The 11,911-nt window shown below is 41.2% G+C and overlaps 1 long non-coding RNA gene across 1 annotated transcript; it reads left to right on the top strand.

The window, feature by feature from the left end:
• Window positions 1-781: 781 nt before the first annotated feature.
• Window positions 782-6,508, top strand: LOC124148605. The gene is made up of 3 exons (XR_006862984.2): window positions 782-869; window positions 4,173-4,237; window positions 6,162-6,508. It is a non-coding gene; the product is annotated as an uncharacterized LOC124148605 (long non-coding RNA).
• Window positions 6,509-11,911: the final 5,403 nt, after the last annotated feature.

The raw sequence follows: 11,911 nt of genomic DNA, 5'->3' as shown, positions 1-11,911 counted from the left end.
ACATACACCACTACATACACACCACTACATATACACCACTACATGCAAACCACTACATACATCACTACATACACACCACAACAAACACACCACTACATACACACCACTACAGACGAAACGCTACATACACACCGCTATAGACACATCACTACATACACACCACTACATACATCACTACATACACACCACTACATACATCACTACATACAAACCACTACATACATCACTACATACACACCACTACACACACACCACTACATACATCACTACATACACACCACTACAGACACACCACTACATACATCACTACATACACCACTACATACATACCACTACATACATCATTGCATACACACTACTACATACATCACTTCATACACACCACTACATACATTACTACATACACACCACTACAGACACACCACTACAGACACACTAGTACATACATTACTACATACACACCACTACAGACACACCACTACATACACACCGCTATAGACACACCACAACATACACACAGCTATAGACACACCACTACATGCAAACAACTACAGACGCAACGCTACATACACACCACAACATTCAGAAAATGAACTGATATGACAACATGATAATACCAATGTTGAAATATTTCCCCTTCAGGGATGAGGATATGACATGTCTTGCCCAGGTGCTGTTGATCGTAACCGGTTTCGGCTGTCACTGACAAACAAAAGTTCTTTCTCAGCCAATGAGACACGAGCTACCTGGCCCGGCTTGCTAACTCCGCCCACCTGGATATCCGGGTTGCGTTGTACATAAACCACAGCCCCAAGACTTGACAGTGATGAAGTCGAAAACTACATTTCATTCTTTTGATTTTATGAAAGGTAAGACATGTTTTGGCGTTGCATTTTCTTAACATTATACAACCGAGAAAGCTCTTTCTATCAAGGTTTCAAAGACGCTGTTCAATGATACATCATTCAAGGCCCGAGTAAAGCTTTCGAAATGTATTATGGTAGCCGCGTGAGGGCATTTCCAAATTTGACTTATCAATGACAAAAATGATGTCAGATGCAATTTGTTATTTGTACCATATGTTCAGGGGGCACGGGTGGCCCAGTCGTCATAAATGCTGTTGCAAAAATACTTTATTTCTATTCTTCAAAGAATCATTTGCACCATTTATCCTTTAACCAACCATAGGGTGGCACGGGTGGCCTAGTCGTCTAAGGCGCCGCGATTCGCTGTGCAGAGTTGCGTCCCCTGGACACGCCAGAAACCTATGATTGTAGGTTCGAATCCAGGTTCGCCCCGGTTATGTTTCTAGGTTTGTCAGCACCATACCCGTGCTCGTGGGTTTCACCGAAGTGGTAAACGTCTGAGGCCTGCATCACTTGGGGCTTTCCTCCCACATTAAGCTGACACGCCGCCATATAACTGGAATACTGTTAAAAGCGGCGTTAAACCCAACTCACTCACTCACTACAGGCGAACAAGTAACTTGCCTTTGCATGTGTTTGTGACCGGTGGGGCAGGATACGCTCACCTTTTCGCTGTTTGATAGTGTTTCATAAACTCCTGCTCATGAAATGGTCAGAAATCGTACAGTCGACTCTGCTTTTGGCAGAAGTTACTGATGATATGGAAAGGGCTTTGTCGCTTTTATTAACATTGTAACAAAAAGTACGATAATTCTTGTAACGTCTTTTGGTTCATGTCGCGACAAGGGTATGAAAACCTAATACCTTCCGCTATCCGGGTAGATGCTTTATCCACTGAGGCGGTTATAATAAATTTTAAGTTGCTTAGCATAACTTCCAACACGTAAACTGAAGACTTTATCTGATTTAGCTAAAACGCAGCATGTTACCATGGGAATAAGGGAAGTAAACACACATATTTTACACGCACGTTACTGTATTGTAGATATATATATTAGCTAATAACATGACTTTCTGTTGTAAGAGCTCCTGGTAACGTTTTAAGTAATTGAGTTTTTACTCGAAGGTTTTTATTTTAATTGGGTTATTACATTTTTCGTTGGGAAACCAATATTTTCTTTCACTCATCTGTTCATCACTCTATTGTTTTTTTCCCAAAATGAGTTAATATTTTGAGACTTCAAAAAAAAGAGTTTTAGATGTATATAAGGGTTCTAACAATAGACTTGACTCGGAAAGTAAATTAGCTCGTAATTGTGTTTCTGAAATTCGCTCCTTTGTACCCATGCTGAAAAAGCTTCATTGGGTATTTACGCATGCTGTTTTTATACATTTGAGATACTATGTAGTATTCATGTAATGCATGCGTTTCTGTACTCAAGTTAATTGAAAGTAATTGGGTTTTGTATCTTTTGAATTTTTAAATTTTATTTTATTTATTTTTTTAATTATTTTTTAAATTTATTTATTAATTTATATTTATATTTATATATATATATTTTTGGGGTTCGGTCGGGGGGGGGGGGGGGGGTATTTTACGCAAATACGCAGCTTATCTGTAGCTCTGCAGTTGTTGTTATTTCCATATTGAACGGTTAGTTTGAATTTTGTCTGACTTAATATACAAGGGTACTCCATATTCAAATGTGATATATCGAGGTGTAAAACTCCCCCCCCCCCCCCCCCCCCCCCCCTCCCACACACAAACACCACACCTCAACACACAAAACCTCACCCCCAACCCCACTGTGTTGTAAAACGAACATATTTCTTGCACGTTTGTCTTTACTGCCAAGAAGCAGAATTTCTACACTTGTACAGAATAGACTTAATACAAAATTATCATATGGGTTTTAGTTTCAACAATGTCAGTAAATACACTAGCGTGTCACTGGATTTTCTAGTCATCGAACATTTTATTGTCTGGTTTGTTTGCAGGCCGCCGTCGCATGGCAGGAGGACAGCTGTGCGGCGTCAGGCGACACACCTCGTATTTTATGAAATAGTGTGTGGCGGGTGCTTCCGGTAGGGCGGGACATGCTCACTCTCTTCGCGAACACCCGGTGTCATCTCTGATTTTCAGTTATCAATTCATATCATTTTCACAGCTATTTTGCCTGATTTTCAGTTATCAATTCTTATAATTTTCACAGCTATTTTGCCTGATTTTCAGTTATCCATTCTTATAATTTTCACAGCTATTTTGCCTGATTTTCAGTTATCCATTCATATAATTTTCACAGCTATTTTGCCTGATTTTCAGTTAGCCATTCTTATAATTTTCACTGCTATTTTGCCTGATTTTCAGTTATCCATTCTTATAATTTTCACAGCTATTTTCCCTTTTCCGCCCAATAGAATCTGTTTCGAAGACTGACTATTCTCTGGCGTTTATGTTTTGTATTTGCCTGCATTTTACTGTGAATAAAAGCGTACACTTTAGATCAAACAAAGACAATATGAAGATTTGCCCAATCCTTGATGAACGTAAAATGCAGTTACATAAAAGCGATAAAACCCTTTCCATAAATCATGAGAAGTATGAGAGTCCATTGTACGATTCTGACCTTGTCATCAGCATGTATTTATGAATCACTATCACATAGTGATTATACCAAGGGTTTGCGAAGAGGTGAGAGTATCCTTCCACACTGGTGGCAACCGTCACAAACACATTCACAGGCAAGTCAACTGTTCCCAATTTTAAATACAAACACCAATACATCGGTAAAATGAATTACCTGTATCTCCCAAGTGACTACAGACTAATAGTAGCACGCCGTACCTTCTGCAGAAACAATGACGTCAGTTTCTAATTCGGTGACTTCAAAAATTGCTGTGCTTTGAAACGTTGACATAATTCCTTGAAACAACAGCATTCCTTTGAATTACTGACATCAGTAAAAATAAACGAACTATTGACACTGCATTACCAAAGACATTCTAACGTTAAAAAAACGTTACTAGACAGTTGCCGAAACACTGCAAACTTAAGGTTATTAAAACCCTGTGATGCCCGTATCAAACACACCACCATCGAATAAATATTTCATGTTTGTTGTTTCATTTTTGGCCACCAACAAACATCAGTGTATATTTGCTTTTGCCCGCTAATTTACTTTTTATTTGTTTTTGCAGCCTAGCTATCTGTCACTTCATCATTATCATCATAATTGTATTTGTTATCATGATTAATGCCGTCATCGCCATCAAAGGTATAATGTCCACAACTGTTGTTATCTTCAGGATGAGGATGGCCCTCCTGCTCTTGCCGTGCGTCCTTCTGGTAGGCTCCATCACGTGTCAGTCATGTAGGTACAGGCGCACTCATGTGACTATTTCATAAAATTGAATGGGAAAATGCAACTTCACACCCCGTTAGTCCTTCGCACAGGAGGTAATAACCTAAGCGTATACTAGTACTGTTATACATGAGCCCACAGAAGCGCTTTGGGTAAATGTAGACGTGGCACCGCTCCTATCCAAATTCAATCAGGGCGGTATATTAATGTTCCAAATTCAATTAAGGCGGTATATTAATATTCCAAATTCAATAAGGGCGGTATATTAATATTCCAAATTCAATTAGGGCGGTATATTAATATTCCAGATTGAATTAGGGCGGTAAATATATATTCCAATTTGAATTAGGGCGGTATATTAATATTCCAAATTCAATTAGGGCGGTATATTAATATTCCAAATTCAATTTGGGCGGTATATTAATATTCCAAATTCAATTAGGGCGGTATATTAATATTCCAAATTCAATGAGGGCGGTATATTAATATTCCAAATTCAATGAGGGCGGTATATTAATATTCCGAATTCAATTAGGGCGGTATATTAATATTCCAAATTGAATAAGGGCGGTATATTAATATTCCAAATTCAATAAGGGCGGTATATTAATATTCCAAATTCAATAAGGGCGGTATATTAATATTCCAAATTGAACTAGGGCGGTATATTAATATTCCAAATTTAAATTAGGGCGGTATATTAATATTCCAAATTGAATTAGGGCGGTATATTAATATTCCAAATTGAATTAAGGCGGTATATTAATATGCCTTTTGAGGACAGGAAGTGTTTTCATTGTCTTAAAGTTGTTGAAGATGAATGTCATGTCATTTTAAATTGTTCTGTGTAATTATGTGCGCCGACGTATTCTCTTAAACAAGTGACACGAATTAAACTCAATTTATATCAACCTGTGTGTTGTACAGAAATGTGTCCTCCTACCGCCAAAGCCGGCAGTGAGATTTTACAAAAAGGAAACGCGTTTTCTACAGCTGCTAGTCGTCAGCTTCTGTTTTTAGTATTTATGCTAAATACTTGAATACATTTTAGAAGAGTCTCTGTTAACTCGGAGTGGCACAAACATGTATTTTATTATGTAGCAGTGTCGTAATGAATTGTGGTGAGACTGCAATAAAAGCCTGTCTGTCTGTCTTTCATAGCACTTTTATATTGTCAACTCATGTGGAACATGCCATATCACTCCAACACTACCTTTACATTTCAATATGTCTCAGCTTGCTCAATAACACTCCTTGAACCTTACATAACCCCGATGTATATAATACTAGTATATATCTGAAACCTCAGTGCCGATCCGCAACCACAATATGACCAGACCTCACCCACAGACCCCAATATACCCCTGAGATCTCAATACTAATCTCAAACCTCAATACCGACCAGCAACCTCAATATCAATGGGAGACCTTAATGTCACTCCGAGACCCCAATATATCCCTGAGATCTCAATGCTAATCTAAACATCCCATACCGACCCACAACCTCAAGTTCACCCGAAGACCTCTATATCCCTCCAATACCTGTATATACTGAATATATAGATGCTGCTTCTTAACAAAGATACTCTCGTTGATGTTAGAATTAATATTGTATGTACTATTGTAAAGGCCGTGTACTTATGTGGAAACAAATATAACATTATGAAAAAGAAAAGAAAAGAAAAAGAAGCAAGCACGAGGTGTTTGTGCACATCTCACAAACCAGGGATGGGGGCTGGGCTGGGGGTGGGGGGATAGATTGATTGTTGCCCATGCTCGACAAGCTTGACAGTTAGTATCTGGGCATTGCTGCCCGCTAAATCACGCATGTTTACGTTTTCGCCGTCGTGATAAGACTGTTAAATTGTCGGCGTAAAACAACATACCTTCACTTACTTACTCAATTCTTAAACGATTAATTCTTGTTTTTCAGATCAAGGATATGCGGACGACATCGTTTACTGCACGTGTGAAATCAGGTGCTGCCCCAAGTTCCTGTCGAAATTGAGCAAGAGGAGTGTTTCGCAAGCCTTCTTCGACATGGCCCATGTTCGACACAAACGGTGTTGTGGGTGCACGCGGTGTCAGGACTATCCATTGATGTCTGACAGACGAGGGAGGTCGAGTTTGAATTAATCAACTATACCAGATATCGCAACAATGCATATCTTATAACACTATATCGCAGGTGTATTGTATTGACCGTTTCTTGTAATCACTTGTACTTTCAATAACGATGGTGACAGAGCTCAAAATAAAAATCAGATAAATAAAAATAAAACATGCTTTTAAAATGATTTGTGAAAACAAATTTCTGTCAGGTAAAATATAGATACAAAGGAAACAAATTCCTTCGAGGATGAGCCCCATACAGAAGGAATTGAATAGTGGTGAAATGTTTTGTTTTTGACATTATATGATGTCAATGACAATCTACGATATCTTGAGTCAATTGTTTCGCTGCGAAAGTAACATAATCAGGGGTCTGTGATCATTGGAAAATGGACAAACTTGCAGAAAAAGGGCTTTACACCAAAAGATGGCATTGAGTCCAACATGAGGGAGAAGTAGCAGTGGGCAGCAGAGTTTACGCGTGGCAGGGAGAGCCTTGAAGACGACCATCTTTACTGGAAGGCTTGGGACGTGAGCAACATCAAAAATGACATGGTGATGACCGACCGACGAATGACTGAGCGGCAAGCTGTCACGGTCCTTGGTGACGGCAAGCTGACACAGTCCTTGGTGACGGCAAGCTGACACAGTCCTTGGTGACGGCAAGCTGTCACGGTCCTTGGTGACGGCAAGCTGTCACGGTCCTTGGTGACGGCAAGCTGACACAGTCCTTGGTGACGGCAAACTGACACAGTCCTTGGTGACGGCAAGTTGACACATTCCTAGGTGACAGCATCATGACACATCCCCATGTGACTGCAAACTGACACATTCCAAGATGACGGCAAACTGACAAAGTCCTTGGTAACGGCAAGCTGACACGGTCCTTGGTGACGGCAAGCTGACACAGTCCTTGGTGACGGCAAACTGACACAGTCCTTGGTGACGGCAAACTGACACAGTTCTTGGTCACGGCAAGCTGACACAGTCCTTGGTGACGGCAAACTGACACAGTTCTTGGTGACGGCAAGCTGACACAGTCCTTGGTGACGGCAAACTGACACAGTTCTTCGTGACGGCAAGCTGACACAGTCCTTGGTGACGGCAAGCTGACACAGTCCTTGGTGACGGCAAGCTGACACAGTCCTTGGTGACGGCAAGCTGTCACTTTCCTTGGTGACGACAAACTGACACATTCCTAGGTGACGACAAACTGACACAGTCCTTGGTGACTGCAAGCTGACACAGTCCTTGGTGACGGCAAGCTGTCACTTTCCTTGGTGACGACAAACTGACACATTCCTAGGTGACGACAAACTGACTCTGTCCTTAGTGACGACAAGCTGACACATTCCTAGGTGACGACAAACTGACACAGTCCTATGTGACTGCAAGCTGACACAGTCCTTGGTGACGACAAGCTGTCACGGTCCTTGGTGACGGCAAACTGACACATTCCTAGGTGACGGCAATTTGACACATTCCTAGGTGACAGCATTATGACATATTCCTATGTGACAGCTTCATGACACATTCCTTGGAGACGGCAAACTGAAACAGTTCTTGGTGACGCCTAGCCGTCACGGTCCTTGGTGACGGCAACTGACACATGCCTAGGTGACGGCAATTTGACCCATTCCTAGGTGACAGCATTATGACATATTCCTATGTGACAGCTTCATGACACATTCCTTGGAGACGGCAAACTGAAACAGTTCTTTGTGACGCCTAGCCGTCACGGTCCTTGGTGACGGCAACTGACACATTCCTTGGTGACGGCAATCTGACACATTCCTAGATGATAGCATCATGACATATTACTATGTGACGGCAAACTGACACATTCCTTGGTGACTGCAAGATGACACATTCCTTTGTAACTGCAAACTGACACATTCCTAAGTGACGACAAACTGACACATTCCTCGGTGACGGCAAGTTGATACATTTCTAGGTGACTGCAAACTGACATAATCTCCGGTGACGGCTCCAAAGAATAAACTTCACACCCAACTATCTTTCAGTTACCCAACTCTCCCTCATCCAACAGCAGGTGTGCTACATATGACACGTCAATCATGTCCTAATTGTTCAACATCACTTCTTAACATCTCAAACCGGATACATCTGTCAGACCATGGCCTCTGTCACTAGATGATTTATGACCGAGGAACGAGTCGCTTTAGATGTTCATCTAAACAGATATTTTGCGGCAAGCCTGCGGATAATGGATATACATCAAATGAACGAGGACATTACATTCATTACGTCCAATGCAACTCCCTATTTTGACTAATGCCTTATATTCCAGGGATTTTTCAGGTGAACAATTGGCTTGCCTTTGCATGTGTTTGTGAAGGATGCCACCTTTGGGGCAGAACACATGGTATCACTATTTGACAGAGATTCATAAACAAATGCTATACAGAAGGAATTGTACTATCGAATCTGCCTTTACAGAGATTGTTTTGGCTGTGGTAAGGATGTGGTCGCTTCTACCACATTTTCCTGGATCTCGTTGGTCCGGAATCGTCTTTGCAGAATGTTCTTTAAGCAGCGTGTATATGTATCAACGTTACCAAAGCCCCATTCACATGCATATATTTACGCATGTGAGTATTTATACACTCATACGTATATTTCGTAAAGCATGTAGAAACTCCTTGTTTAAATTTGCATCACCAAAAAGGTCATGACGCATAGAACAATACCAGGACAGAAGTAGTGTAGAAATTCCCTTTGCCTTTTTGAAAAAGGTAGTATTTTTGATACATAATGACTGCTGTTGAAATAATTATATTCATTGGAGTGAGTGAGTGAGTTGGGTTTTACGCCGCTCTCATCATTATAACAACAATATCACGACGGGAAAATGGGTGAATTCCGCCGATGAATCCCACGAAGAAGCGAACATACTTCCTATATAAAGTCTATTTGAGATCATGGCATATTTCAATCGATAGCAAGAATGAATTAAAACAACCCCGCAAGCTTTTCAAATGCCATTTACTGTATAACATTTACCAAAAAGCGACTGCTTTAAATGTGAATACTATTCTTTACATTTAAACACACAAAACTTCACGAATGACCAGGAATCCTTTCCCTTGTACTTACCAATCAATTTGGGGCCGACCATTTCATAAAATGGGATTTCATAAAAATATTAACTGCACACAAATATTTTGTCTTCAAGTCCCCGCCAATCGTTCACTTGGTATGCTCGATGTACTGAAAAATAACGTTTGGACCCTTTTTACAGAGACATTTTTTGGTATTCCTTGAAAAGAATCCTCTCAAACAATAAACCCAGCGGTCCCTAAGAATAGTGCATGGTCGGTCCGAATAAACATTTCTTCCAACCATTTAGCTAAAACCATTGCCAAGGTTGTTCATAGTCTCAAAATGAAACCACAATATGCAAGCAAATGTAAGTCAGTTATATGTACATAAGTTATGTAACATTATGCATAAACATAACTTTTAATGTGTGAATTAGAAATCCAATCCGAAGATAGTTCTCATACCATGTTCTCACAGCCCGCCAAGACGAAAATCAATAATCATCCAGGACAAGACTCACAAACTCGTATGCTGAGCAGGAACCATTTTGATTGAAACAACCTTCAACGGTGTCCTTATGCAGCGGTTATGTTATGCATTCAACCAATCCAACGAAATAACTACATAATAGATGTCCCAAAATGGGTTTTAAATGACTGCTAACATTTTTTATGAATGCTATGAATGGTACAAATCATGTTCTGGGATCATTAAGGTTGATTGTTTTCTTTCTGTTGCGATGCAGTATTGTCAAGGGCTGTTGGCATCTTGTAGTATTCCCTGACACTATCAATAACGGTTTGTAGAATTTGTCTTTCTTGGTCAACCGAAGCCTTACACAGCTCTGAATACTCGTTCACATATTCTTTGACTCCTTTAGGAGATTCCATAGGTCCTCCAGGAGGAGCAACAGGTTTCACGCATGGGGTAGTCGGGGCCTGGCTCGCACCTTGCAGGGTAACACATCTGCGTTCAACAGTCATCGAAAGGCAGTCAAATATCTCCCTCTTTGGTGCGGACGAATGCTTAGATGTGCCAATATATACAGCTCTTCCCTTGGTTGAAGAATGACTATATGGTAGCTCCTTAAACCTCACACTCTTTTTGGAATCAGAAAGCCCAGGTACTTCTTTCGATGTGTCTTGTGCTTTTTTATCTACCGCACGATTAGGTGCTTTTTTGGGAGAACTCTTAATCATATAGTTTAATATGTCCACTTTTACTCTTTCCTTCTCTGGTTCATGATGGTGATTTGGGTCCTGTTTAACTTCATTGGAAGCTTCTCCATCAACGGCTCGTTGTCTAGGAAGAGACTTGCTTGGTACCTTTTGGTAAACTTTGGGACTTGTTTCTTCCTTCGGCGTGGGTGTCCTAGCCCCGGAAATGACAACTTCAGGAATGGTATGATTGATGTGATGTCCAGTTCCAACTGGTGGGCCGCTGTCACAAGTATCTTTCTGAACTGATGATGAACCTACTACATTTACAATGTCCCTTGCGAGATCAACCTTTTCAATGCCCATAAATGCCTTGCTTGTGTCTTTGGTGTCAGGTGTATGGACTTGGGTTTGCTTTGAGGGTGCAGAAGGTCCACCGTTTTCAGTTGATGTTGTACGTAAGACCTTTTTCTGCGTATGTTCCAAATCAGAAGCCACAGTGATCCTTGTAACTGATGTGTTCTGTTTAACATTATCCAAGATGTCATTTTCAAAAAACGATTTGGGTTCATCAAGAACCTTTGTACCTGTTGGTAGTTTCGCTTCACGGCTTGAACTGGGTGACGTTTGAGCAATTGAGTATTCCATAGTCTCCCACAATCTACAACAGTTTGGATTAAATGCTGCATAACCACATCGACCTCTCTCAAACACAAAAAATGGCTCTTTTCCCCATGACGATGAATTCTGTTCATTTTGTGCGTTTTGTACCTCGTCACAGTCTGTGGCATCAATCTCCTCCTCTGGACACTCTACAGCAACGACAGCAGAAGGTGAGGCTGCTGAGTCAGGGGAGAGTTCAGCCCTCTGATGCAATTGCCTAAACCACAAGCTCAGCCTCCGGAATCCTGAAGGTTTAGAGTTATCTTGCTTGACTTGGTTAATGCCACTTACATCAGCTCCACCATTGTTGAAGAACCTCGGTCGGAATCGACGTAAATAGGACCAGTGTCCAACATCAATTACCCCCTCTTCATTATCATCAATCTTATCAACCTGCTGCTGCACTGTCCAGTCTGCTGGGTCGGACTCTGTGGCAGTTTCTTCTAGTCCGACCTGTGAACCTTGGTCATCACTTCCCCGGACTTGGGTGGTCTGGACAAAACATCCCCCGAAGGTACAGCACTTAGACTCCTCCGACTGGTCAGAATCAGTGGTCTGTTGACTTGAGACTGAGGCGCGTTGTTGGGACTTCTTACTGCATTGTTTGCCGCACCAGGTGAAGCACCAGTCGGTGATGCAGCTACAGGAGATAATAAGGTCGTCGTCACGAGTAGAACGGCCACGGTAG

Source organism: Haliotis rufescens, unplaced genomic scaffold (genome assembly GCF_023055435.1).
Source record: "Haliotis rufescens isolate VD_foot unplaced genomic scaffold, xgHalRufe1.0.p SCAF_13, whole genome shotgun sequence".
Taxonomy (NCBI): domain Eukaryota; kingdom Metazoa; phylum Mollusca; class Gastropoda; order Lepetellida; family Haliotidae; genus Haliotis; species Haliotis rufescens.
This window is presented reverse-complemented; position numbering and strand designations above follow the sequence as displayed.